At 41.2% G+C, this 27,601-nt stretch overlaps 1 long non-coding RNA gene across 2 annotated transcripts in view; it reads left to right on the top strand.

The window, feature by feature from the left end:
* The window catches only part of LOC125182847 (uncharacterized), a 91,956-nt gene extending 65,204 nt beyond the window's left edge, over nucleotides 1-26,752 (top strand). The window contains exons 8-10 of one of the 2 annotated variants that reach the window (XR_010825934.1): nucleotides 6,712-6,798; nucleotides 25,784-25,941; nucleotides 26,235-26,752. This is a non-coding gene — a long non-coding RNA (uncharacterized lncRNA). Of the gene's footprint in view, nucleotides 1-6,711; nucleotides 6,799-8,253; nucleotides 8,754-25,783; nucleotides 25,942-26,234 lie in introns of those variants that run through there. The other variant, XR_010825933.1, reaches the window with a different exon arrangement.
* Nucleotides 26,753-27,601: the final 849 nt, after the last annotated feature.

Consider the following 27,601-nt stretch of genomic DNA (forward strand, 5'->3'; position numbering starts at 1 on the left):
AAAAGGTGGTTGTGTTGCCAACTGGATGCTGATATAACTGTGGGAGTTAGTAATCAAGAAAATGTTATGTACACTCTTGGAGCTGTACTGGTTTTTGTAGATACCCAAGTAGGATGAATATGTTCTTTTTCTTGTGGTTATTTTAGATGCAAATGTTTCCCAGTTCTGATTAGATAAACAATGAAACATGCAATAAATGTATACTGAAATTAGATAGAATTCCTCTTACCGGTTTGGGAATTGCCAGTGCAATAAGCAGTAACATTGTTTGTTTACTGCTCTCTAATTTTCAAATAAAATGTTTAGTACATTAAGATCAGTATGTTTAATAATGAACCATAAGCAATCACATATCTTTGGCCTGGTGCTCTCAGACCACATTAAAAATGACAGACTTGCATAGCTCTGAGTTAGGAAGAGGCCACATGATGCTTACATCGCTGAGTAGGGAAATGCAGACTCCTCTGGAGTGCATTATTTATTGTGTGATACGTATCGGAGATACAGGGAGCACTTATTTGATTCCTCTGTAATATGCTGACATGTTTGGGTGCTAAAAATTATGATAAAAGTCTACTAAAAAGAATGCAATTAAATGACCTGAGGAGATACATCAGCAGTCTGAACGCCATCTTTGTCAATTTATGTTTGTTTCAGGAGGAACTGACTTTGGTGTTCTTGTAGACCTGGTTAATCTTGGAGGGTTTTTTTGACCATAAATGATGCTGTCACTGCATTAAAGAAAATGTGATTGTTAGCAATTGCTACTCGTATATTACAGTAGCTCTAGAGAGCGTATCTGCAACCCAGTGCCCACCAGTGCATCAGTGGCAGAGGTCTGTTCTTCCCGTAGCCCAGTAATCTGCAATTCATTTATCTTCTTCTGCCCGGGAAGGCTTCACATCATTTTGATCATGTAAAAAGACCATCAGGTAAATAACTAGCAGGAAGCATTTTCCATTCTGATCGTACAAAAAGGAGAATATATACTTTTTAAAAAAGAATTTGTATTGCAGTATTCAGGTGTAAAAGTAAGGATGGAAAAGTAAGTAAAATTAAAGTGTACTAGTCTAAAACTGATTGTCATTCAAACACCTGTAATCTTTTCTGGGAGGGAACAGGTGCAAAATGTTCCCTTTGTGCCATCTCTTCTCTTTTTGATTCTCTTCCTGTCATTTTCCTGAGCAGGTTTCACATAAATAGAACATGAATGGAGTTGCCTGCTCTAATCCAGATGGGAGGATACAGTGCTGGTATAATTTTAATGTGAAAGATGCATCAGCTTTCATTTCAATGATGTAAATATGCATGTTCTTCACTGTATAAGTGAAGGCAAACTGGGAGGCGTAGATGTTTGTAATATATGGAAGGCGTGAACCCTTTGAATTAACACACACAGGGGTTTCAGTGTGCTGCTTAATGCTATGGATGAATCACTGACCTGATCTCGCAAACAATTACACATGTGCTTAGTTTTATTTACTTACATAGTACTGTTACAGGCAGTAGGTTAAGTGAATTTTGGGGTAAGTGCACAGTCAATAGACCAAGTTGGAATGAAATGTTAGACAGGAACGTGGAAATTGTTTGCAAGCATGTATTTGAATTCAGCTAATTTAGGCTCTGTTTTATGAAATTACTCCGATTATTGCAGAAATTTGGACCCCAGGTAATAGTATCATTAGAGAGCAGGCAGAAGAAAGCAACCTTGAGAATAATTCACTTTTTTCCTGAGGTGAATTCCAAGGCCTTGAGCCTCTGGGTTAATTTTTCTTCTGCAGCTGACAGTCCAAACCGAGCCAAATGGATGGGTCTGGCAGCTACACACCTGAGCATTTTCTAACGATGCCATACAGAGACTGAAATTTCATAGAGAGCAGTCAAAATTATTTTGAAAGACTCAAATCAGTGCATTGCTCTAACAGGCCTGAATTATTATGAAGTAAAATATGATACATGAGCTGTACAGGGACTAAAGTTCCATTTTGAATAGCAAGTCTATTTGCTGGGAGGGCTTGGAGAGAGCTGTGCACAGGTGCATGTATTCATGTTCCACGTTAGAGAAATAAAAGGTTCTCCCTTATTTTTAGCTTTTTTTTTTTTTCTTCAGAACAATTCTGTTCCCTAAAGAGAACTAATTTTAGGGAATAAAAATGTGACTTGGTATGCATGTCCACAGGAATAATTTTTTTCTGCAGTAACTGGGCGAGCAATAATAAACGTAGTACGTTCCTGTGGCCCAAAAACGCTAACAAATCAAGCTCATAATCTAAATGAAAGGGAATGTGTGTTGTTTCCCTTTTTTGACCAGTTATCTCACATTTGCACAAATGACTTTCTTCATTAGCTCTGATGAAGCTGAGAACTGCAGTGGTGCCAGCTGTGAAGATCATGACTGCTTTCCTTTATCGATTTAAAGGAATTTATTGATTTAAAGGCTTTAAAGGAATAATTTGAAATAATCTATTGACTTGATTGCCTTTTAGATATTGATATCTGTATATACTTATATATATATATCAAATACATTGTGTGCGTGTATGTGTGCATGTGAACCAGTGGTAATAGTACAGATTTTGATCTGTGATATGAACTTTGTGCTGTTAGGGCAGGGCTGATTCCTGAGCATTCAGAAACAGACATGGTATTGTCCGTGGAGGCTTCTACAAAATACATATTGTTGTCTTTGATTAAAATATTTGTTGGGAAAAATGTTTTTCCTTTAAAAATATAGATTTGGAATTAAGAAGCCACTCAACAGTGGAGAATAGGATTTGGAAATTGTATCATAGATGGTGTTTCTACAAAATACTGCATTTACAGTACACAGTATCTGCGTGTAGCTTGGAATGAAGGTTTTATTAAACAATTACAGTATGCCAGAGACCAATATAACTGCATTTGCTTTTTTAAAATTTACTTGTTTAATTAGAAATTGCTTCCTGAACATGTCTGGAGACTTTTATTTCTAGTCACTTGTTATTGATACTTTTTTAAACTGTTGTAGTATGTGATTAGCAAACATCAGAAAACATTATGCATATTTTATATGGCATATATAGTCCCCCATTTATAATTTACAACATATGTTGCTAAAACATTTATTAAACATTGATAGCTGGTTTCATGTTACTACTACTGTGTATTATAAATACAGTAAAATTACTCAAATGTGCCCACAACCTTTCTATCAACATTCACTTATTGTTAATATTTTTGCAATCTGTGGCAGCGTAAAAATGACCATAATGTATCATAAATGATTTATGAAGTAATCTCCACCTGCTCATTTGTCATTTAGGTTGTGCACCACAAACCATTTTAAAATCTTTTTAAAAAATAAAAAATAAATCAATCTGCAAGTATTGGAGAGAATCAGCTCTAGTTCAAGGAAATACTGGGGTTTTCAAACAAGTTTTTAGTAAGCAAGTCCATTACTGATGTGTAGCAACCTGGGTTTACCTCCTTCAGAAGACCAGCTTCTTTAGCAAACCAGCCTAATAGTTTTTTTGCCCTTGCCCTCAAGGGCTTTCTGCATTGTTGAAAACCTTACTGCTCTGCAACTGCTGCCTTTTTTTTTTTTTCTCCCCAACCATTTTTCTGCATGGTACTACTTTCATTTCCTGCTTTAGTTATTATCACATTATTTCCTAATCTGCCATGGACGACACTAATCTGAGGCAGTGAAGGAAGCTGAAGTTCCTCTGGTTGATGCTGGGCTGCTGCTCAGAAAAAAAAACCCTGCAGTGGGGCCACACAGCAATCAAATGGAGACCTTGCAAGTGGGTGAGCAAAGTACTCTTTGGAGAGCAAAGAGTAATAATGCTGTTCTTTTCTTCTTGCTAGTTAAGCTAAAAATCTCTCATGTGCAGTGCTCAAGCAGTTCTTGAAGCAGAAACTAGAGTTTAGGGACCTCGCCTTTGCTGGTGCATGGACAGTCACTCTTGCCTCCATCATCTCGTTAATGTGGATCAGAATCACAGCCACTTCTGTAGCCTGGCACATGCAAGATTAATGATTCTCCTTGCTTCTCCTATTCCTTCAAATCTCTCCTTTAGATAGTGCAGTCTAGATTGATTTGTGGCCTTTGCCCGTGCCCATACATCTTGATTCTGACAGACAGTTTTTGAGCTCTGCTTTAATGTACCTTTGCAAGTTGTTTTGCTGTACTTCTGATTTGATGCCTGCAGAGAGGAGTGCTTCTAAGGCCTGTGCAGGTAATTGGGAAACGTTGTAGACTATGCTGTAGCTGCAGCAGAACTTCCCATGTTGCCTTGGCATCTGGCTGTTTCATTACTGCTGTATCACCTGCTATGATACCTTCGCAGTGGTGAATGGGTATTTTGCAAATGTGGTCCCTGGACCGTTGGATATATGCCCCTTTCTGAATGTTGGAGCTGTGTCCCTGAATCAGAACTAGCCATTTTGTGCCATTTTGGAGCAATGCTGGAATTCCCTGAAATGGATGCAGCACAATATTATTTTGCTAGTATCTGTTGTTGCACTGACTATCTCGTGAATGCAACCCTATGATTTTGTACAATTTAATCTCTTCCATTTTATGTGGTCCTAATCCAGTTAAATGTTACTGTCCAAGAAAGAATTTGCAGCCATTACAGGTATGTTAATGCAGCTGGAATTTAATCAAAATGATACGCGTTCAGAGATGTTGCTGTGCAGATGTCTGAATTATTCCATGGGCTATTTTTGATCCTACAGTGGTAACTAGAAGTAGTAAGGACTCTGAATGGTGTGTTTGAGATTCAAAGGGGATAACTTTGCTGCTGTGGATTCTCCCTAGCTAAGTGTAAATTAACTGTCCATATACAGCTTCAAATCATTAATTTGACATTTTGAAGCCTTTTCTTAATAAGGGAGGAAGCTTTGTAATCTAGTTAAAAATATGGTAAATCCACGTAAATATTAAATTTTGCAAGTACAGGCTCTTACATTTTCATGTAGAGTAAAGAATCTACGAAGACGTTGATTCCTTGATAGCACTTGCTGTGTTAACACTGGTGCAAATCAACCTGTACCTTTCTCTCCTGATCAGCGTTGTACTGGAAATAGCTCTGAGGGCTATAACAGTCATGTTTGTTTAATTCTGAAAATATGAAGAGGCTTTTTTTCTCTGGTGCTTGACTGATGGCTAGGAATGCAGAATGGCTGTCTGTGTACGGTTGTATTGTGTGGTGTTATCAGACCTCTTTTCTTCCTTGTTACTAGATTACAAAGAAAGGACTGCTGGAACTGCTCTGGCCTGAAGCACAGAAGTCAGTATATGTGACTTGAGTTTGCACACATAAATTATACATAAATCATGTTCCAGGATTAAGGAGATCTGGGTTTTAGAAGTTTTGAAGAGAGGAGTCATAAAGGCTTAAAATTCAGTTTCTAGCATGTTCCTTTGCAGAATCTCAATGCTGAGGCAAGCAGTGGAGAAAAAAAAAATCCATAAAAACAAAACTTCAGAACTGGAGACGAATGTGATTCAAACATCCTGAGGCACTGTTCATTCTGAAGTAGACTCGTTCAAAATATTTGGAGTTTTCCTAGTGCATTCTAATAAACAGTGCCATCTTTCACCTGTTTGAGAGTTTTAGGTGCTTACAGTGTACTCTTCCTAGGAGAAAATAATTTCTAATCAAGTTTTAATGTTAAATTCCAAACTACTTTTCTCATATGAGTGAACAGAAGTCCAATGGTGATCTAGCTAAGTGTTGAAGTCTGCTGTGAGTTGCTCACTCTGAAAGGCAGGTGCTTTTGAAAGATGCATAGGTTTTCCGGAGGAACGTGGCAACCTTGGGGATTCTCCCATGCCACCTGGATGTGGTCCTGGGCAACCAGCTCTGGGTGACCCAGCTGGAGCAGGGGCGTGGGACAAGGCCTTGAGAGGTCTCTTCCAACCTCAGCTGTTCTGTGATTCTCTGATATTTTATTAATTGGGCCTCTGATTCAACTCTCAGACCAATGCTTTATTCTAACCTTATTTAATGATGCATTAGCTTAATTAGGCGCACTGAAAAATCAAGGTCCATTTGAAAAAACAAGACTTTTCCCTTTGCATCTTTTTAAACAAAAGGAAATAAAAGCAGAGAATTCTTCCATGAATTGTGTGATTTGTATTTGCTTTGTTGGTAATGAGCTGGGAAATTAGTGAGTGCATGGAACAGTCAAGAAGTTTGGGTGTTGCTTTGATTACTACTACTGCTATTGTTGCAATATTAGCAGATGAGAAACCTAAGTCAAGCCAAACAGAAATTCAATATCAATATTATTATTTTTTTAGATCTGGGTAATGATGTGCACAGTGTGGGACTCTAAAGAGCAGCCCTTGAGCCCAAGCTCCCATCTTAGATGTAGCAGCGCTTCACTTAGGCTAATGGGAACCGCTGCAATTAAAACAGCAGCAGCCCACTGAAAGAAAACCCAGGCTCGTGGCTAGGCAGCCGTCTTATAGGATGAAAACCAGCAGTTTTTCAAAAGATTGAGGGATGTGCCTGTCCGACAGCTGTCCGACAGCAAATCTACAGCAACTTCAGTGGGCTGTGGTTTATCTTTTTAGTGTGCATAAACACAGCTCTTTGTGCGTAGCTCTTAAATGAACTGCTTTTCAGTGTGGTCGGTGTGGTGGCCTTCCCCCCTCACTGAGTGCATCTCTAACAAGGCCTCGCAGCTTTGGGGGAACTTACAGCTTTTCATGTGCTTTAGGTGCTGGTGGCTGTGTGACCATCGCCGTATTCAAAACCCATGGATGGAATCAGTGCCAAAGCTCCAGGAGGGCCTAAATGATGCAGGGTAAGGCAGTGTCCCCATACCGTCTCACCTTATTTCTAATAAAAGTTCTGACTTTTTGTCAGAAGAGGTTTGTCCTTCTATCAAAACGTTTCACTTGCAAAGGTTTGATCACAGCTACTTTGTTGTGGAGTTTGAAGCTGCTGATGGGACTTCTTGTAACTGTGGTGCAGTTTGCTTTGAAACATAATGATGGCTCCAGATCGGTTTGTGCTGTAGGAGTATGAACTGATACTCCCCTCGTTGTTAGTGGGTGTATTTCAAATCACATTGATTTCTTGACCAAACTCCAGTCCATTTCCTTCCAAAGCTGAAAGGAACAATTTAAATTGCTGAATAACATTGCTTGAGAAGCCAAAGTTACAGTGCTCTACTAAAATAGGATATTTTGCTTATTAAAATGCTAATGGTAAAATGGAAGCTTGCAAAAGATTATATTCTTCTGTATCATTCTGTTGTATATTGTTCTGTTAATTAGTTGTTTTTTAAGTATATCCTCTATTTTCTTTTGGTGTTAGGATTTCAGATTTAATTTTGATAGTATGTAAGGACTTTGTAGACAGATCTATAATTATAGATTTGTTTATTTGACGATGCACATTTTCTATGATGACTGCTTTGTAAATTAGAGGTGAAGAACCAGACTTTACATATTGTAAGTAAGCAGGGACTTATTTAAGTAGGATAGAAACAGTGTGATGTGAAATACATAACATAGTACTTTGTGCTAGACTGGTGAATTTTCTTTATTAGGGTTAGGGAAAGGTCATCTAGCCCAGACTTGTAATTTGCTGAAAATCTGTAAGTACTTTATAATGTCTCTGTAGAGTGATGCTTGTGTTGGTACAAATTTAGAACTTAAAACAAATGAGCAATAAATGCTAATTGACTCAGAAATCCCCAGACAGCAACTCTGAAGAGCCCATTTGCAAACACTGGGCAGCCCTTTTCCCAAACACCTGGGGCTCCGCCTGTTACGCTGCTGGCCTCAGGGCTTCGCAAACTGTTGCTGAGGCAGGTGAGAACAGCAGTGGGGAAAGCCAAGAGTTCTTGGTGAAGGAACACAGATCTTGTTTGTATACAGAAGCGTGGGCTGTGCACTCAGTTGTTTTGTTGTTTTTTCACTGGGCTGGCTGACCTAGATAGGATTGGATCTCACAGCTTGTGGTCAGAAGTCTCACGGATAGCGAGCGGATGAATTCTGAATTACGGGATGGAGCCCCAAGCCACTGTAACTTTTCTCTAGCTGGAACAGTCCAGAGGTTGGTGTTGGACATTTCGTCTTCTTGCTGTGTCTGTTTCCTGTCTTACAACACAAACACAAGAACAGAATCTCATCGAAGTGGCATCACCTCATGATGTTAACATGTTACTCACAAAGTTTTCTCTAATGTGCTAATTATGTGGGTGAGCTGCCAGAACTGATGTTTTGTTTGCCCATTAATTTTATATCTGTAGATTCCCTACGAGTGTAGATCTTCTCGGCACGGCAGCCATAACACAGTGCAGATCGGGACAGGGGTGACCACAAGATGCTTATGACCGTGGGGCCTCAGGCGTGACTGTGACTGCTCAGTGCAAGGAATGTGTCACTGTTCTGCTGGGCGTACCAGACACTTGTAAGTTCTTTAGATTAAAACAGGCTGTTGGAAAACTTTCAGGTGTTGAGTTTCTTCGCTCAACTACTTGTAAACCCATGTTTTTTTATCACGTTTAACTGGCACAGTGGTCACTTACTTCACTAGGAGAGGACCTGGGAGGAGCTGGGCTGCACTGATGTGATAAATCCCTTCATCCATGGGAACTCCTGATGGTTTTGACTGTTGCCTTGAACATCTGCTGTCTTCCTTTTTGCAAAGTCAATACTCAAAGGGAGCTGCTGCCTTCTGCTCTCTCTCAGGGTTTTGTGTGCTGGAGTAGCTCTTGTTTTCCATAAATATGGTCATTTAAGTAAGGTGTGGTGCTTTAATCACTGCTAAGTTGTAGATGTTTATTTTCTGTTGTTGTTTGTGACAGGTTATCTGTGATAATTTTGTTAATTGCCACTTGGAAGGATCCCAATTTTTTTCTCTGTATGTATTCCACACACAAAAATGTCACTTAACTTTACACCCATTTGCATGAAATGCTACTGCTGCTTTGTTGGAGGATTAGCTGGAACTGCTTGACAGGAGAGTGTGTTCCCATAATGGGTAGTATTCGTGCCTATAAATACATTTAAACAGCAGAGCTGAGTTACTGGTGGTGGAGAACTATCTGCAGGAGTCAGCAGGCTGTTCTGAAGCTCGTAGGGTGGATGTGAGTGACAGCGTATTCGAGCCCTCTGAAACTGGCAGCTTTGGAGACCACCCTGGCTGCTCTGGGTGGGAACAGGAGGAGGAGGATGCAGTTTTGTGCTGTGTTCTTCCAGCTTTTTTGCTGGTGTAAAGGAATCGTGTTGGCAAAAGCTGGAGGGATGGGGCAGTAGGATCCTGTGCTTCCCCTCTTCTTTCCCCCACAACGTTGGTTAGAGAAGCAGAGATGGTAACAAATGCATATACAATTAACCTTCTGCTTCTTAATCTTGAGGGGGCTTAGAGTTGACAGCAACAAGAAAAAGTGCAATTGTAAGCTTATTTACTACATTTGTTAACCATCTGGGATATAAAACCTTCTAAAGTGAAGGAGCTGTCAGATTTCATTCTAGTTAACCCTCTGGAAGCAAACGATTTTAATTTGTTTTCATCAGGCATTCAGTTTAGTAAAAGCCTTGGACAAAAAGCAGTACTGATACAAATATTTCCTTTATGTCCATGTTGTCGTAGGAGCTGCCTACTGACAGAAGTCACCAATGGTCAGCAGGACTTCTGCTGGAAACAGGGGAGGAGGTCACCAGAGGGTGATAAATTCCTCCCGGACTCACGTTGTCAGGTGTTATAGAAGCTGAAGGATCCATAGCTTGAAGGCTGACAACTAGGCCAGATGCAATGCTCCCCTTCTCTAGTTAAGGGACTACAGTAAGCAAGTTTGGTCTGGTGGATTATGCGGATTTTCTGCAGCAGAATGAATTTGTTTTAATGGCTATGGTAGATGGAAAGTGAGATGCTAATCTGGCCTGTTGAAGTTGAGGAAAAGGAATGAACTTGGAGACCTCAGGAGGCTGCATGATGTATTGAAGGTGCTGTGGCGTGCCCTGCAGCATGTTGTCAGCTCTCTTGGAATTTGCACAGACAGAATGGCCAGGATCCATCTGCAGTTTCGTAAGTAAGAATGTAAGAAGAACCAGCACAAACTGTAACAGTTTAAGGTACTAGAAATACTACAATAAATAATGTAATGGGGATGGTATGCTTTGCTTTATAGTAGTGAAAAGTGCTCTGCTTTTGTTGCATGGCTGTGGGAACTGGGCTGAGCCCTTTTTTTTTTATTGCTTGTTTAGACCTGTACTAGCAACGTTGAGAAGTGGTGCTGCTTTCCCCTTGGACACTAGTGATCAAAAGTAAAGAAATTAAGGAAGAGAAGTGACTCAATGGAAAAACAAATAAAAGCAGCTCACAGCAGGGATCCAAATTTTACACTGTAGCAACCTTGGCTTCAGTGGAGAGATCCAGTTCAGATGAGAGAATTTGTCCCTGGATTCTGAAGGAAGCGAGGAGAAAGATTCTCCAGTACAGATTAGAGGAGGGAAAGCCAGCATCAAGGATTGGGATGCAGGACATGAGATTACATAAAGCTGCTGTAGGAATTCCCTGTAAGGTCCATGCCTTAGCAGGCATCTCTTCAGTGATGCACATACTCTCTGGCCTTGAGTTCTTGCTGGTTCATGCTCAGTTACCTTTCAGGAATGTGCATGAGATAGCAAGAGGTGTGGTTGCTCCAGGAGAAGTGAATAGGGGAAACTGTAGCCCTTTTGCTGTCTGGGAGTTCAGTGTTCTGCACTACTGAGAGTCGGGTTGCTTTGGTGCCAAAATATGGATTTAGTTGCTTAAAATTAAGTCTGCCTATGTCCCAGTTTCCCCATCTGTAAAATGTATTACAGCAATTTCAGCTAATCCTATTAAATTGTAGTACTAGTGTTTCACTATTAATATATCTCCAACGACATGCATCATGGTAACTTTACCCCATGGTGGCTGAAATGTCTGTGGTAGCACAGCATAAAATAACCAGAGCCTCTGGGACTCCAGAGCTCTCCTTTATTTTTAATTGGTTGACTGGAAAGAAATTATGCCAATTTTCTCCAAGCAAAGATTTGGTCTATCCTCGCCATGAGGGAGGGATAGAAACCTATTTTTCAGACTAAGATATTTTTACTTCCTCTACCCTGCTGTTTTAGAGTATCAAGCAAGCAGTATTTGATGAGAAAGCTTTGTCTTTTCTTTGCACATTAAACTTCAGATTTTTTTTTCCATCTGACACTGTGCAAGGAAGGACTCAGGTGCCTTCAAAATGCAAAGACTGCGTGTAATGAAAAGACTTCCTGCTAGGCAAGGAAAAAGCTTCAGAGGTAATTATATCTCAGTTTCTTCAGCATTTTGTTCCATTTAGTGTTTTATTAAACCTCTCACCTGATCTTTGGTGTGTGTATGATAAAAGGAAGTTTGTAGTACAGCCATTTCTGATAGATGATATAATCCTTTTAGCAGGCAGGATGTAAAATAGGTCCCATAACACATCGGGATTACCTCAGAAATCCCTGGCAAGGCTAATTATTTTTTTCCTAGCCACTGAGCAATTGCTAACTCTCCCACAGTTACTAAGTGCTTCTGACCTTTGATATTTCTTCTACACTTGTGCACAGATTGCACCTAGAATCCCTCAAGGACACAGCACCTGGAGTACTGCTTCCAAACAGCTCGCCATGAAGGACATAGTTTTTGACTGATGCAGTTTCTGCTTGCTTGGTGTATTCCCTGAAGACAGCAACGTAACGTGTTTCCATAAGAGAGAAAAAAAACCCTGTCTGTCTTAAGAGTCCATTATATTAATAGAAATCATTAATACCCTGTTGATTGCAGTGGCAGTGCAGTAATTACAATATATCTGAAATGTCACTGTTGGAGGGATTGTAGAGGAAGGTTACAGCATGAGATTGAATAAATCCCTAGATAAAGGGAAGGGAGTGTGGTCTAGATAACTGTGTCCCAAATTCTGGACAAACATCCAGCCTGGTGCTGAAGCCACAGTAAGTGACTGCTGCCTGCCTCCTTTGTGGTGTTTCTAATGTGAATTAAGAACCCAATGGTCACTCGCATTTTCCTTGATTTAGGAGCTAGGCTTTAATTAGGGCAAGGATTTCAAATGTTCACCAAGATGTGGGAACATTTTGGATATGCAGCTTTTTTTTCAGGTATCTTTAGCTCTTCTGACTGCTTATGGATGCTTTGTAATGCTGCAAATTATTAAATAATTAAAAACAGAACTCACTTGCAAAAATGAGAGGCCTAGCCTTCTTGAAATATTAGTTGTTTTAGAAAATTAGTTTGCATTTAGATATCTTTACTGTAATTACTTTAAGATTTCAGCCATGTACGTAATTTAATGTGATGGGCAGGTGTTGAGAGTTTAAGACGCAGGTCGTATATAACTTAGAAATGAATATTCTACCTCTTATTTTTTATAAGTTAAACGTTACGTGTTGCGATGCTGTATTTGAAATCAGTTTCACTGGAGGCCAGGTCAAAATCATTCACCTCATCGTGTCCTCCAAAGAAGTTTTCTCAGACTTGAAGCTTGCTCTCTTCATAATGTTCTTTTGCTTCGAACCCTAATGATGAATGCCTTCCCCTTCTCCCCCAGCTTCTCCAGACAGCAGCTGATGCCTTGGAGCAAAACACCTGGGGTTCCCAGGCCTGTCTGTAGGGAACCTGTAGGTTCCTTGTGAATGGGAAGTCAAGACTAAAAAGCCAGGCTCCTCACTGTCGTAGGCACATTTGCTCTTGAAACATTACGGTGAAGTGTCTGATGGTACCATTTAAATAATCACCAGGGCCACATTTCCATTCAGTTGACAGCCTGTTTCTTATCTCAGTAATTTTTATGGTTCCCCAACCGGAGCTCAATACACCACATACACAAAATAATTGCCGTGAAGCCAAGCGTTCCTTTGCCTTCTTTGCTTGGGTACATTTTTCAAACGTTCCCTAGGAGGGAGTAAAGCTGAGAAACTTTCAGTGCTGTTATAACTGTAACTGAAGCTGTAATTAGGCAATCAAATATTAAATCATTAATCAAATGTTCTGTATTGCTGTTAAGTTAAATCAGGAACACCCAAACTAAAAATAAATAACACAAGCTAAGTACATGATTGGTCAATCCCAATACATGTTTTTTTTACAGATCTGTCCCACTACACATAGAGGAGGCCTTATGTGAGTTTCTTACCACCAAACATGATTATAATGTGAAACCACTGAGAGACAGCACAGAGAAGACAAGATCATTGCAGACTGCAGTGTCTAGCACAGTACGGTCCTGTTCCCTTAGTGAAGACTATAGGCACTTCCTCACCTCACACTAATAATATACAGTGTCTATAAAAAACAATTCTTATGCAGGGTAGAACAACTTCACAGGTACTTAGCTGCAGCACAGACCGTGAGTGGCTTGCTCAGAGATGTACAGGGAACTTGAGCGCAAATGGCTTTTAAACCCAGCTCTCATAACTTCTAGAAACGTTCTAGAGTCAAAGGGAGTATCTTTCTGTTAAGGTGATTATTATAATAAATATTGCATGTGATACTAAAAGAGCTGATTGCCTGAACTATTCCAAAGGCATATCTGGGGTCCTTGCTAAAATGGTATTGTAACATCGGACATCAACAAAAATGAAAATAAATGCCCCAAATATATTTCCTGTCTAGATGCTGAGTTGTCTGGTACATGCAACAAAGCTTATCTATGCATTCTGGAACACCTCTTATTTATAATTCGGGTGTTTTTAACCTAATTGGGAAGTAAAGCTGAGCAGATTTTCCCAAGTATGACACCTTTCTTGACTACTTTTAAGGCCTTTATATTGCAGGAATAGCACAGTAAAGCTCCTGTGTAATGAAAACCTGAGTCATTCAAACTATTATATTACTTCTACCAGAGGTAATTTTTAAAAGCACAGATATACTCAGTAGGGCATGATCCTTGTAGCTAATGAGATCTTTCCATTTCTTTGCATTTGCATGGAGTTTTGCATTTCTGAGACATTTCTGCGAGCTCTCTGTAGAGCGCTGCTTTGCAGCCTTTTCACTGGGGACCCAAGCAGTCTGTGGTCTACCCCTGAGAAAAATTTGCTTTCATTATTATATGTTGTGTTTGCTTTAAAGTAGGACTGAAAGTCTGTATTCTCTTTTTGTATTGATTTAATGTTTGTGACTTCAAAACTTGTACTTCTGTCTAATTTTTGTCATGGCTTAAGCTCCCATTGCATTACAAGTGAGGAAGAACGAATGGAGGCTTACTCCTCCCATCCCCTTCGGTTTGTATGTGGTCACTGGTTGCACCTGGACCCTCCGGTGGTCACTACATCTTGGAGGTTCCCCTAGACTCTCCATTTATAACTAAAAAGCCAGCATTTTGCTCTCTATATATGCTGGTGATCTAACCCTAAAAAGTGATGTAGGTTGGAGTGTTCTAGCTGATAAACAGGAATTATGTACTTGTTTCTCTTTCAGACGCAGAGTAAAGCAGGCTCTGCAGGGATGCTGAAATTGCTTGCAGCAATATTTTTTGTAATATGAATCCAAATAAGTGAAGAGGCAAAGCTTTCCACAAGGGTAAACAGCTCACAGGGAAGGAGTTCCTTTCTCAGATTCCTGTGATTCATTTTTGTAGCAGGGGAACTTAGGAGGAGAACTGAAAAATGAAGGTTGCCCAGTCTCTGCTTTTGCTACAGTCTCATGTAGAGCCAACAGAGCCAGGTACTGCTGTAGCCCCCTGCACAGGCAGCTTCTCCTCTGCCAGATCCTGGCAAATGGTGTCCAGTGATGCGGTTTCCAGAGAAGTGTCTAGGGGAAGGGGAGTGTGGCTGGTTGAAATGCAGTTCTTCACACAGGGGTGCAGTGTATGCTTTCCCTAACTGTCCTTTATACAGGCAGTGGGATTTTTGTGTATCTTAGCAGTGTGACTGGGGGGCAAAGCCTCTAAGCATTACGTGGCAAAGGTGTGAACTTGTCCCCTATTAACGTCTGTCCAACTTAACTGCTTTGAATGCTTTAGGACATGCAACTAATGCCAGATCCTGGGGAACTTTAACAGAGTAAATTAATAGGTCAAATGAATGTTAGGGGATACTGTCAATCATTCAGAATTCCCTTATTTCCAGTGATTTAATCTTTTAAACATCAGTCCAGTATAACTATGTGCCTGAGGTGGATCCTCTGCATCCTGGATCTAGACTTTGCTACAGAAGTAACTGAGAAACAGCGGTAAATAGTCTTCACCATAAATCACATTTCCCATCTGTACACTATCACAAACTGTTTTGGTCTGGAGTGCTGGGTTATGATCACTAAGAGCGAACTGCGGGAGTTAAACTGGAAGCTCATAAGATGAAGGAAATAGTCTCTCCCTGTGGTTTCAGCACCTACTGGTGTCAAAACCCAATTCTTCACCTCCTCATTCAGGGGAAAGGGCAAGTAGCTCTCCTGAGCTTCTCTGTTAATTCTGGGCTCCTTCAGTTCATAGCAAGGTGTCAGCAGAAAATTGTATTTCTTCAGTTGCGTGCCAGGTGTTGTATCTTTCTTTTGTCTTTCTTCTTGCAGCTGGTAAAATTGGATAACGTTTTATTTGCTGCTTATCTCACTGGGTAACCTATGACAGATATCCTAGAACAAGAGCCATTGAGCAAAGATGGTAATAATGCATAGTGTTTATCCAGCAAGTTTTTACCTTCAAAAGGCTTTATTAGCAGAAATTAAGGAATAACAAGTGAATGAGGAAAAGTACCCCAAAAGTTCCAATTAGTCCCCCACGCACCACCAGTGAAGTGGTCGCATCATGGCTGACTGCATAACCGAGCTGCCAAATGCCAGCCAAGTGCTACCAAGCGAGCTGTCCTGAGCAGAGCCACAGCTGCACATCTGTCACCTTGTGCAGGCTAAGTAGTATTGGTTCTGACAGAGAACGTGCCAGCCTTCTGGAGAATAATTGGGCTTGATAACTGGGCTTCAGTGCCATGAAATGGAGAGAGGTAGGAAAATCCGAGTGCTGCTGTGCAAATAGCTGCAAACGGTGCTTGGGCGGGCTTTGGGGAGTGTTAGTGCATGCTGTGCTGGGCTGCCTTCAGCACCCTTCTCTAAATGTATTTGCACTTTTCACGTCAACAATTAATGTGGCGATTGTTTGTGACTCACTTTTTAATGCCTTAAGTAGAAGGCACCACCAATACCTACATCTGGTGGTATCTGCTCTCTGAAGAGATACCAGAGCCACTTCTGGCACCAAGAACAGATTTGGGGTGGTAGCACAAAGGCCTTCATGGCCCTATTTGAGGCATGTGCCTCCACGATCCAGCAGTCCAGCTGGTTTGGGTAGCAGTGTGTTGTTCTGAGTATGGGTCTATCTCCTGGGGCTTCTGTATGTATGCAGTTAGGCTCTGTCTCTGTTATGTCAGCCCAGTCTCAGACTGTTGTAGAGATGAGTATGCTTTCTGTGCAGTCAGAAAAGGGAAATAATGGGATCGAACTTTATATTTTACAGGCTTCATGCCACAGAGCTTGATTCACGGAGCTTGAAAGGCCAGTGCATGTCTTGGCATGGCAATTTCGACATGTGCTAGATCTCTGGGGAGAGAGTGCATCTGTTAGCTGTTTATTTCATGTTGACCCTGTCATAGTCAATGAGTAGCTCATCACATAGAAATTATTTGTGCAAAGGACAAGGATATCTATTTGTTGTAAAATACCCCCAAAGCACTAAAATAATTCCCTTCTCTGTTGTAATCAATCATTATATAGAAATGTGTGTAACAAATATTGAACTACAAAGCGCTGTTATTGTTGAATCTAAGCTATCTGAAATTCTAGCTGGAGACATAATCATGAATCTATACAAATAATTTTATACTGCATTTCCTTTCAACATTAAAAATAAATAATAAAAAACCTGAAAAGGTTTTATCACTACTGGCTTGGGGGGAAGAGTGTTTAGGATATCTTTTTTAAACTAGTTTAATCATGTATAACACAACTTAAAACTCTTTCACAAATAGCTTTTAGAAAGTAGATGCAAATTACCATTTAAATTACAGACAGTAAGAAGGAGACAAGAATGTAACAGAAGTTAAGCTAAGAGTTTTGAGGCAACCTTTAGAGATGTTCCAAAGAAACGTGTAATTCTGAGGCTGCGATAGGACATTCCTTTTCGGTGTTTAGATATTCAGATCCTCACAATTTTCTATCCAATCCCCATTTTCCATACAGGAATTCTGAAGAAAGACCTTTTCTCTGCATTTCAGTTTGTGGAATAGACCCCAAAGCTCTTTTATGCCTTGCTCCCACTGTCAGGACCATTCCCATCCTGGAGCACTCTGTGAGTACTGCTCTGCATGCATCTAGGTAACGGACCATTATTCTGAGACCTTCAGGACTGGGAAGTAAATATATCCTTTTGCAGTGAGCTACCTCAAGATCTGCATGTCTTAAATTCTGAAAGTAGGGTCTGAAGTGCGCTATTCTGTACAGCAGGGAATTGCAATTCCTGAAGCACCAGCACCTCAGGTACGAGGGTGTTAGTGGACAGCAGAGCTCCTTTCTGCTTGTGGCTCTTCTGTTGTGTTTGTCACTGTTTAGGGTAACAGCTTATCCAAAACCTCTAATTAGGGTCTCAACTCAGATGCTATTTTACAGTCCAGCTATGATCGTATCCCTACAGACTCTATAAGTGTTAGGTGGAGATGGATGACAGAGCTCAAAAGTAACAGAAATAGTTTATCCATGCTGACTTTGCATTTTACACCAACTGGGAATAGTCCTCACCGTGTCATTTGGGGAAAAAGAAAGAAAGGGGTATGGGGAAAGACAGCCCTAACCTATTACGGGTCTTATCCCTTAGTCTCTGCTGAGAAAAGCTGTCATCTGCACTCAATTTTTTGTGAAGGAACTGTAGTTTGCTCCAGGTTAGAACACATCTACGCTTTTTTTTTTTTTGCAAGCTGGACAGCTGGGGCATGTGAGCTCTGGAGCGCAGTAGAGAGCAGCTGTACGGATGTGCCAGGATGTTCTTGCGACTGTGGCTGCTCAGAGTGTTCAGTTCAGTTTATGGCTAGCAACTGCAGCGTGTTAGGATCCTCTACATTTTTCATGCATGCAGTGCCATTTACACTTCTCAGTTTGAAGTCCAGGAATCTCATAGTTATTAAAGAAAATTAGAGAGCAGAACACTGAACTCAATTTGTCATGCTAATTACTGGAGGCAAACTAAAAGTGTGTTTAAACTTAACCAAAATAAATCATTTCTGAGCTTGCCCCTCTTCCTTGTTAAATACCGGTTCAAAACTCATTAGAAGCAGATCTGATACTTTGTGTTGTTCCGTAGTTGCATTGTCCATATAGCAATGGAACCCCACTCCTGCGTAGCATTTCTTTTCAGATTACACCATAATGGCCTCCTGTTGAGGTAAGAACATATTTGGATGTCGGAATATATTTTAGACTTTCTCTGAACGGTAGCATAATGCTTCTGAGATATTGCAAGAGGAATATTAGCATGGGCCAAGGCTACCAGATTCTGGTACAGTTGAACAGCCTGAGAAGTTGCTGCTGAATCAGAATTCCCAGGAGATTTGCTTCTATTGTGCTACAAGTTCCTAAGTCTGCAGTTAACTTCCATTGGTACTTTATTCCTATGAGTATCTTCCTGAACTTAAATAGCTGGAAGAAAAATTCTATGGCCTTTGTTCAGAAGTAGTTCTGCGTTTGCATACATCAGTTTTTGTTGTTTTGTGTGCATTCAGAGGAATAATTTCAGTTTAGAATTCTGCCAGAAGGAGTCAATACAAGCATAATCTATATAAAGCAATTCCATCAAATATAGGTTGGTTATGACTATTTCCTGATACTTGCTGAATCTACAATCCTTCGGCCTGTCAATATTTTTCCACTGGTACTGTCCAAATGCAGCTACTACATACACAACCACGCAATATCTTCTGTCACCATTCCCACCTCGGCCTCCAGTCAAAAAATCTAAACTAGGAACATTAAACAGGGAGCAGGGCTGGTAGTGTTGCATGTTGCTGTTGCTTTCCAAGCTACTTTTTACTTTCCTGTCTCTCTGGGGAGGTAAAGCCACACTATTACACTAGGAAGCTTTGCCTTGCCGAAGCCATTCTGTCTGAGGGCTCGCGAGGCCATCAGTGCCTTCCTGCTGCAGTGCCTTGGCAGGGAAAGCATCATTACTGTGGTGGCAGGGGACTGCTCGGTGTCTCCATGGAGCAGGCGATCGGAATGCTCTCCTGTTTAATGCCACGCAGGGCTCAGTAAGCAGTGTCCCCCACTGGACGCTGCCCACACAGAGTGGCACAAATGATTCCTGGGTAGCTCATTTGCAATTAAACGACATGTTTTGAGCAGCTCTCCCTCGCGTGTAATTGCATCGCATGGGCTTTGCAGTGGATGTGAGAGACATCAGCTGCTGGGATGGCATGCTACAATTATCTTAAACAGGCCTGCTAACAAGCGTTAACATTCTGTCTTCGGGCTATATGGGGACCTAGGCTGTATGGGAGCCAATATATCTCAATTCTATAGCTTTATACAGGACTTCTGAAACTGTCTTGTATGGCACAATTTAGTTCCCTGTCAAACTGTCTGAAAAGAACTGGGAGGGAGGAATGGGGACCTGACATCATTTAGGAGCTGAGAAAATGCACAGACTCACTGTTGGTAGAAGTGGTTTTGTTTATGCTGCTGGTTTTTATTTTTTTCCCCAATTGATACGGTATTTTTATTTTAAAAAGATGCTTAGTCTGTACTATGTTATCCAAAATCTTGAACTTATGCTGTGTGGCTCACGCTCAGCAACATAATACTATTCCTGCTTCCTGGCTGAATAAACATTGCACCTGTAACTCAATTGCAGGAGTCAAAGCTTGCGGAAAATGTTTTAAAATATACTCTGAGGAAATTGTAGTGTGTCTAAAATTTTTTTTTTGAGTAGGGGTAGTAGAAAAAATGAAAATAACAAGAGATCACACATGTTGGTGGAAAGGTTGGAGGCAAGCAATCATGAGCAACATGAATTTGCTTAAAGACCTGAATGATTTCTAATGAAAAGTGCTTCATAGTTGTTGTCTGGGCATACAAGTGTACAAGGGGTCTGCTCGTGCTCTTCTGGCAAAATGTGATAAAGGGCTTGGATTATTTTTGCATTTCAGTTTGGAAATAATCATAATCACTCTAGAAAGTATTTTGCAAATATTAAATTAGAAATTATCAAGATTCTCTTTTCAGGAAGAAAAGTTATTGCTGCCTCAAGAAATTGCTAGGTTAAATAACTTGTCTAAAGTCAATGGGAAAAAAAAAACAAAAAAAAAAAAAACAAAAAAAAAAACAAGGCTCAGACCAGAGGTAGTATTGCAAAATGACAAAGTAAAACGTTTAGAGTTGCAGTGAAGTTACTAGCCCTAAATTCCTGTGCTGTCCAGAAGGCTTGGGGCTTGATGCTAGCTTTGTCCCTCGTAAACAGTGTAAGGGGAAGGCCCTTAAGATTCTGTGAGCTGCATGGTCAGGGGAATGGCACAGCTGGTGCAAAGCAAAATCCGTTGCAGTGTAGTTTCGTGGTAAGACAACTGAGTGAAAAGTCCTAATAGAGACACAGCACTGGGGTAGCTCTCACCATGCCAAAGCAAGGTGGGCTTGGCCCCGTTTCTGCAACCCAACTCCCACAGTTGCATTATGGTGGAAATTGTACAACTGTCTCTACTAGGATTAAACGTAGAAGATCTGGTGCCACTTACCCATAGGGATTTGATATTTTTGGCAGCAAAGATACAGGGAGGCTCTTGGGGGGGTCTTGGTAGCACTGGGTATGAATTAATAGGTTATGAGAGTCTGTTACAAAGTTGCCCAATGTTAATCTCATTGGGTGTATCTGTATTTAGAATTAATTGTGTTTCTGCTGATACAGGCTCACATAGGAGCTGTGTTTGTGTGCCTCCTCATTTGCATGTTAATGGGGTTCTCCGGGGTTTTTCCTTGATCTTTAACAATAGGAAAGATTGGCTAATTGAAATTTATTTGAAAAGGGTTTATTTGCCTCTTGGGTTAGGGACAATAGACTATGACAGCAGTGGAAAGCTGCAAAGCTCATGTTAGCAAGTTGGATTTTAATACCTGAGCATACCCACGCTGGCAGGATAAATTAACAAAGGGGGTGAATGGCTTACACTCATCCTTCTCGTGCGAACCACCCTAAATCGGTGTTGGTCCAGCCTGTTCTTGCATCGACAGCTTCAACACAGCTCAGGTGGGAAGCCCTGATATTAGTGAAACAAAGGACCCACGTGTAAAGCTGGTCATGGACAGTTGTGACCCCCTAAGAGATGAATCTGGCTCACGAATGTAGGAATTACAGTGTGCAGACATCTGTCCCAGTCACCATCACTCATACTCCCCCAAAACTGTGGGTTTTAACCTGGACATCTGAACTGTCCTTAAATGCGCTCCATTGAATCCTACCTTGGCTTATTGTCTTGGACTCCCTAAACCACTTATTTCCTCTGTTGCTGGGGCAAGACATTTCTGTCTTGGGTCCTCAGATCTTTGTGGAGCCTTGCATGCAGCCCCTATCAGAAGTGCTGGGAAGCAGTGGTGAAGCGTAGCAGTTGCTGGAGCGGATCACCACGCTCTGAGAATTACCTTCAGGCTGGGAATATTCTGATGGCTCAATTCATCAGCTGCCCCCTTTGCCAGCACCATCAGTCAAATAACTGGAGCTGGAGGTCAGGATTTCAGCGTGGAAATAACATTTTGGGTGAATGATGATGATTGTTTGTTGGGGGGAAGGGTTGTATATTTTTACTGCTTATTCTCTGCAGTCTGTGTTTTCAGCCAGCTGCAGCAGAGCTGTTGTGATGTGCACCTTCTGGGGTCTTTTAACACAAATATTCTGGTTTGTTCCTGTCCAGTTAGTCACCGAGAAATACTGCAGGGCCTGATTAACATTATACTAATCTCTGTGTTTTAGAACCTGCATGTGATTTAGCGGTCTCAGTCAATCTCTTTGCAAATATTTAACTACTGGGTCAAATATTGAGGGTTTTGATTATGAAGAGTTCATTATGTGGCAGATAGCACATTTACTGCTACAGAACAGAGAATAATCACAGCTGAAGCACAGCTGTCAGAATAAAATAAGCAAGTGCAGTTATTGCTGTAGTTGTGTTTACGTACTCATTAGCTCTGAAAACTTCACAGGCCAGAGTGGTTCTGCTGCTGCGCTACGCACCAGGCTGCTGCTCTTCTGTATCCTGAGTCCGGCTGCATTTTGGCTCTGTCCTGAGACAGAGCTGACTAATGCTTGAAGAAGCGCATGGAGTTCCCTGGGCTCTTCTGAGGCAGGGAGAAATAAATGTGACAGAACACAGCAAGGACGAGACTGTCGCCCTGCCAGACGAGACAATAGCTAGTGATGGGTCAGGGCAATCAGTCTTAGGTAAGTTTAATTGTTACTTGAGGAAAATACTAGGTGCAACATGGTTTAGGTTTTGGCTTTTTTCTCTAAAAGTTTTTGGTATGAAGACCAAAGAAGGCATTAGTCTCCCACCTATGCCTATTAGTGAGCAACTCAATTGGTCTTAGCAAGAGCAATATGAGAGCCTGGGTTCCTAAAACACCCTGCTCCAAGGTAGAAGATTTGCATGGTTAGCAGTTAATAAGAACTGCCAGGTCCCAACAATCTCAAAAGTTCAGGTTTTAGGATTGGCAGCAGCTGATTGGATTATCAGTTGTTTTAGTCAGCTCTTTGGTGCAAGATGCACTGAAGCTGAGGTCAATAAGTAAATGCAAACCTAGTCCACTGGCCCTTGTGCGTCACAGCACGGACAATGCAGTATACAGAGAATGGCCCAGTGTTTGCTTGAGGTCAGATGGGCCATAATCACCAAGAAAATGTTTCTCTGTTCATTTGTTTCTTCTCCATGTGTGATAGAACAGAATGACAACGAAGCAGACTAGAAAGCAAATTCCCACTGAGGAGGAACGGTGAGCACGTGTATTTGACTTCTAATAGTTCACTGGCATGAAGGAAAAAAAAAGCAGGTGCTGGGGTGGTTCAGACTGGCTGCAGACTTCAGCTTCATGCAAGCTATACTGCTTTATTCTTAACAGCTATTTCATTCATCTTGGCCATACATCACAGTGAACGTCCAGTCAGTCTTTGTAACATACAATGGAGGAAGTTCAGTCTTGCTGTAACTGGCAGCAGCAATAGCAAAGAGAGGCATGGCACGAGAAAGTCTGAGTTTTCTTCAGGTGTAACTCCACTGTACTGTATAAGCAAAGGAGGCTCAGGCTATCTAGCAGGGAAATGCAAAATAATATTCTGAGATGGATTTTACTCAGCTTTGCATCTGGTTGGGGAGTGTTCCTGCAGTTGACTGGAAATGGTGTTAAAGTAAGCAGCAGATGTGCATCCTGATATACTGAGGTCTTAAATCAGTCTTTGTTTTCAAAGTATTTTGGAAAGTTGAGGGAGAGAAATAGAATATTAATAGCTGAATTGGTTTGTAAACTCTGCAAGCACTTCAGAAGTACCCTTCAAAGAAAGGATGTGGTAAACTTTAAATTGGTCCTAAGGGAGCTAGAGAGGACCATCATCAAACCGAGCACTTAAATGAAAACGTGTCAGGGATATTTTTGTAACCAGCTGCTGTTTGGAGGCATGAAATTTTTCAGTTCCGTCCAGCAAGACCTATTCGCTCTGTACCATATACTGCAACTTACCTTTGTCATATCTCTGTGGGTTTAAGCTGGTATGTGCTGGAGCTTACAGCTTATAGCTCCTGCAGTATCACTGAGTGCTGTAATGATTGCAGTGGCAAGTTATCCCATGGTACCCAGCAGTGTCCCTTCTGCCCAGCAGCTCCCACACAAAGTCAGTTTTTGACTCCCACCTTGCCCATTAATGCCAGCTGAAGTTTACTTGGGCCTTCAGCTTGTCAGGCTTTCATTCATGTACTTTTTGCTTGCATGTTGCCTCCTTGTGCTTTACAAGGGCTTCTCACCAATTCTCAGAGTTCTCCTGGAACTCTTCAAATCCTTTTTGAAAGCTGCCGTTATGATGTTTCGTAAAACTCAGCACTTAGGAAGCCGCTGGACTGTCTCAGCACCGCATCCACATGCTGGCGAAGGATTTGCCTGCCCGACGTGGGGTGAGTGGTGCAGAGATTTTCAAGCCTCTGTTAATGCAAGTGCCTGTGTGCGTTCACACAGTACAGCACCACCCGGAGAAATGAATTTCCTCCCAGTCACAGCCTGAATGCTGTCTCCACTAATAGGCCGTGGCTTTCTGCTGTATGTTGCTTTTTTCTTTTTCTTGGAGTAGCACCTCTGCTATGGGATTGAAATCTGTTGCTAATTATTTCTTTTTGTGGTCTCTTGACTTAAATTAAAAGGTTTTACTCTGTTTGTTTGGTGTGTAACAGAAATTTTGGTCCTGCTTAATGACTGGGGGTTTGAGGCTGGCTGTAGGAAGCAACGTTAGTGAGGGGGGCTTCCCTGCCAGCCCCCAGGTAAGAGTCTAGATATTGGAAACTACTGAGGCTGAATGTCAGTGAGATCCCATGCAGGCACAAGGCTTAATTTCAGAATTTAGTTAATGATATGCTTTGTTATGTTTATTCCCATTTAAAAAGAAAGAGGAGAAACAAGATTAATATTGCAGAGAAACTATTTCCCTTTACCATGGAGTTTTAATTAAGTACTGGTGAAAGAAACGTAGACTAAACTGATTTTGCTTGCCTGGAGTAATGGATCTGGAAGCTGAAATGAGTCTTTTTCTTGTCTCAATACATTATGAATAAATAGAGGATTGAAAGCAACAACAGTCCTTCATGTAAGCATTTCAAAAGCCTCGTAAGGATAAGCCTTCAGAGGCATATCCTGCTACAAATTTTACTTTAAGTGTTTGTGCAACTGTTCTAATAGTTGATTTTTAATGTATGTTAGAGTTCATCTATTAAGCAATGGTTATCATGCATATTTGCACTTGGCAGACAGTGAAATAGAAAGTTTGACAGGCTTGCTGTGACTGATTAAATTCTTCTTCCACTTCCATTAGAGTTCTCAATCTCACCTTGAAAATCTCATCCCACACCCTTGATGTGATTTTAAAGTGGCATTTATGCTGTGCATGTGAAACACACTAACTTCTGTAAGCTCTGTGTTTAATAATGAGACCGAAAAAATACTTACAGGTTGCTCCTAGGAAATGGTAATGAGATTCCCAACAGAAGCATCTAACACTGTCAGAAATTGCTGGTGGTGGGTCTGCTCTCTCTCCTACATCTATGTGAGGTGCAGAGTGCTATTTCAGCAGGATTATAAAACAGAAAAGACACCTTTTTTTCAAAGCCATTTCTTGGCCACAAATGCCTGGATCAGCCCTTCTGGTTCAAGTTCTTAGAACTTGATGAACTGAACGAAGTGGAGTTGTGGTTTTTTGGGAATAGCTGCTGGTGGGGCGCTTGCTCCTGCAGTGATTTCTGATGAGGAATGTGCACCGAGAGAGCTGGGGTTAAATACGGGAGCAGAGTTTGGAATTTGCCAGGTGGAAGTGCAAGTTCCCAGGCTTCTGATCTGCTTGTGTGCATTCATCACCTCCACTTCAGTTATCTCTTCTCTGAAAGAAAAGAGTGTGCCAGTAGTTCTAGGAAACAGTCTTCTTCAGAATGATGATTTACTTGGTTTAATGATGTCCTGATTAATAATATTAGAAGACAGTTTTACGTGGAGCAACTTGTTTGTTCGAAAATTAGCTGTATTTGTGTAATACCAAGATGAGCACGCTTCGACAGAAGTTCCATAATGTGGATGCTGAGAAACCAGTAAGACGATTCAAGCATGTACATCCCTCCTGAACTGTGAATCCTGGACTGATTCCTGGGTTTTGAGGTGCCCATCTTCAGGATCCTAGGAACTGACGTTTGAGGAATGTACAGTCTGGACCATGAAGGTAATTTTTTTTGACTGGAAATGTCTGTAGAGCAAAATACACAGCTCTGGCCAGTCTTGCAGTAGTCTGCAAATTCACACGTTTTTTGAAGTTCTTGTTTTGGACATCTCCACCTTTAGGATAATCCTCCCTAAATGAGAACACTTTTGTGTTGCCCATTTTCTTTTTTCTTTAAAATAACTTTTTCCTGAAATAACCATTCTTTTTTTGATTAAAAGTACCATTAACTTCAAATTCTTCAACTTACATTTCTCCCACAATTTCAGCATACCCACAGCTTAATTTCATTTCAGATCCCAAGCAATTGGAGGTGAGGAAGAAGCAAAACATAAGAATTCAAAGCTATTATTCGCCCAAGCTTATCTGCAACTCCCCTCAAAATCAAAGCAAAATTGAAATCGGAGACAGATGACGGGAAGCAATGGGGCAGCCAGAAGGCAATGAATCTCCGGGGAATCTTTGGAAGGCTGATGCCAGCAGCTTTACATACACGTGGTGACAAATCCTCATCCTTTGTCAACTGGTGAAGCTCCACTGATTTCCCAGAGTCTGGCCAGAGACGTGCTTCTGAAGGCACACGGTTGCTCCACCAGGAAGGCCCTGCTGAGCAGCCCAGGCAGGCTGCAAAGAGGCGGTGTCTGCAGCCTCCCTGTCTCCCATTCCCTGAAGGCACCCACTCACTTTTTTTTGTTAAAATTAAGATTTATTTGGGTTGCATGTAAGCCACTGCATTTTCAGATGCTGCAGGCTCCTGGATGCAGAGGAGGAGGGGGGCTTTTCCTGTTGGTCAGTGAAGGCCAGGAACGGTAGGTTGAAGGCTCTTCTCAGGCTATTAATGCAGAAAGTGTCTGTTAGCTCCAACTGACCTGTGAAGATGAGTGGCAGTATGCTTATCCCAGTATCTCAGTAGCATGATGGCAGCATTTGGTGGTGTTCTTACTAGAACAAAAGCTTTGGAATGCAGGGGAAAGAACCAGAAGCGTATTCCCTCATTCTCAGCCGAGCATTGCAGGTAGAATATTCTCCTTTCCCACCCTCTTCTGAAGACCTGCTGGAAATTTTTTTTAACCGTAACAGTGCAGCGGCTGGTTTCAGGCTTAACTGTTGTACATCTAGCTGGTTTTAATAAGACTTTGTTGCTGATTCAAAGGTCAGTTGTTCCTCCACTCTCCCTTGACAACATGCTTGAATAAAATTCAACCCTGTGCTCTTACAAAATTTGAAGTGGGAGAAAATGCAGATGTTATATTTATTTCCAGTAGTTTTTTACTCCTGTTCAGGGAGACTGGAAAACACATCAGTGTGCAAAATGTGCCTGAAGCTACAGTTCTTTCATTTCCCTGCACAGTGCCCATAAGAATTATTAAACATGATTTTCACAAAGGCAGGCATTTGTTTTTTAAATCAGGATTGTAAGATACACTGGGGTTTAAGAGATTGATGTGCTATTGCTTCTTTTATAATTGTTTCTGTAAATGGATGTGAAAGTTGAATCACTTAGCATCGTTTGCTTTTCTGGAGAAAAGCAACGGATTTTAAACTGAGCTGATTTTCATAGCCAGGCAAGTGATCTGTTATTCCCAAGAATGCCTTGGTGTTAGGGTTTATTGTTGCATGTGTATTGCTGCCTTTCCCAGGTGGAAAAGGGGAAAAAATATAT

This window comes from Anser cygnoides, chromosome 19 (assembly GCF_040182565.1).
Source record: "Anser cygnoides isolate HZ-2024a breed goose chromosome 19, Taihu_goose_T2T_genome, whole genome shotgun sequence".
Classification (NCBI taxonomy): domain Eukaryota; kingdom Metazoa; phylum Chordata; class Aves; order Anseriformes; family Anatidae; genus Anser; species Anser cygnoides.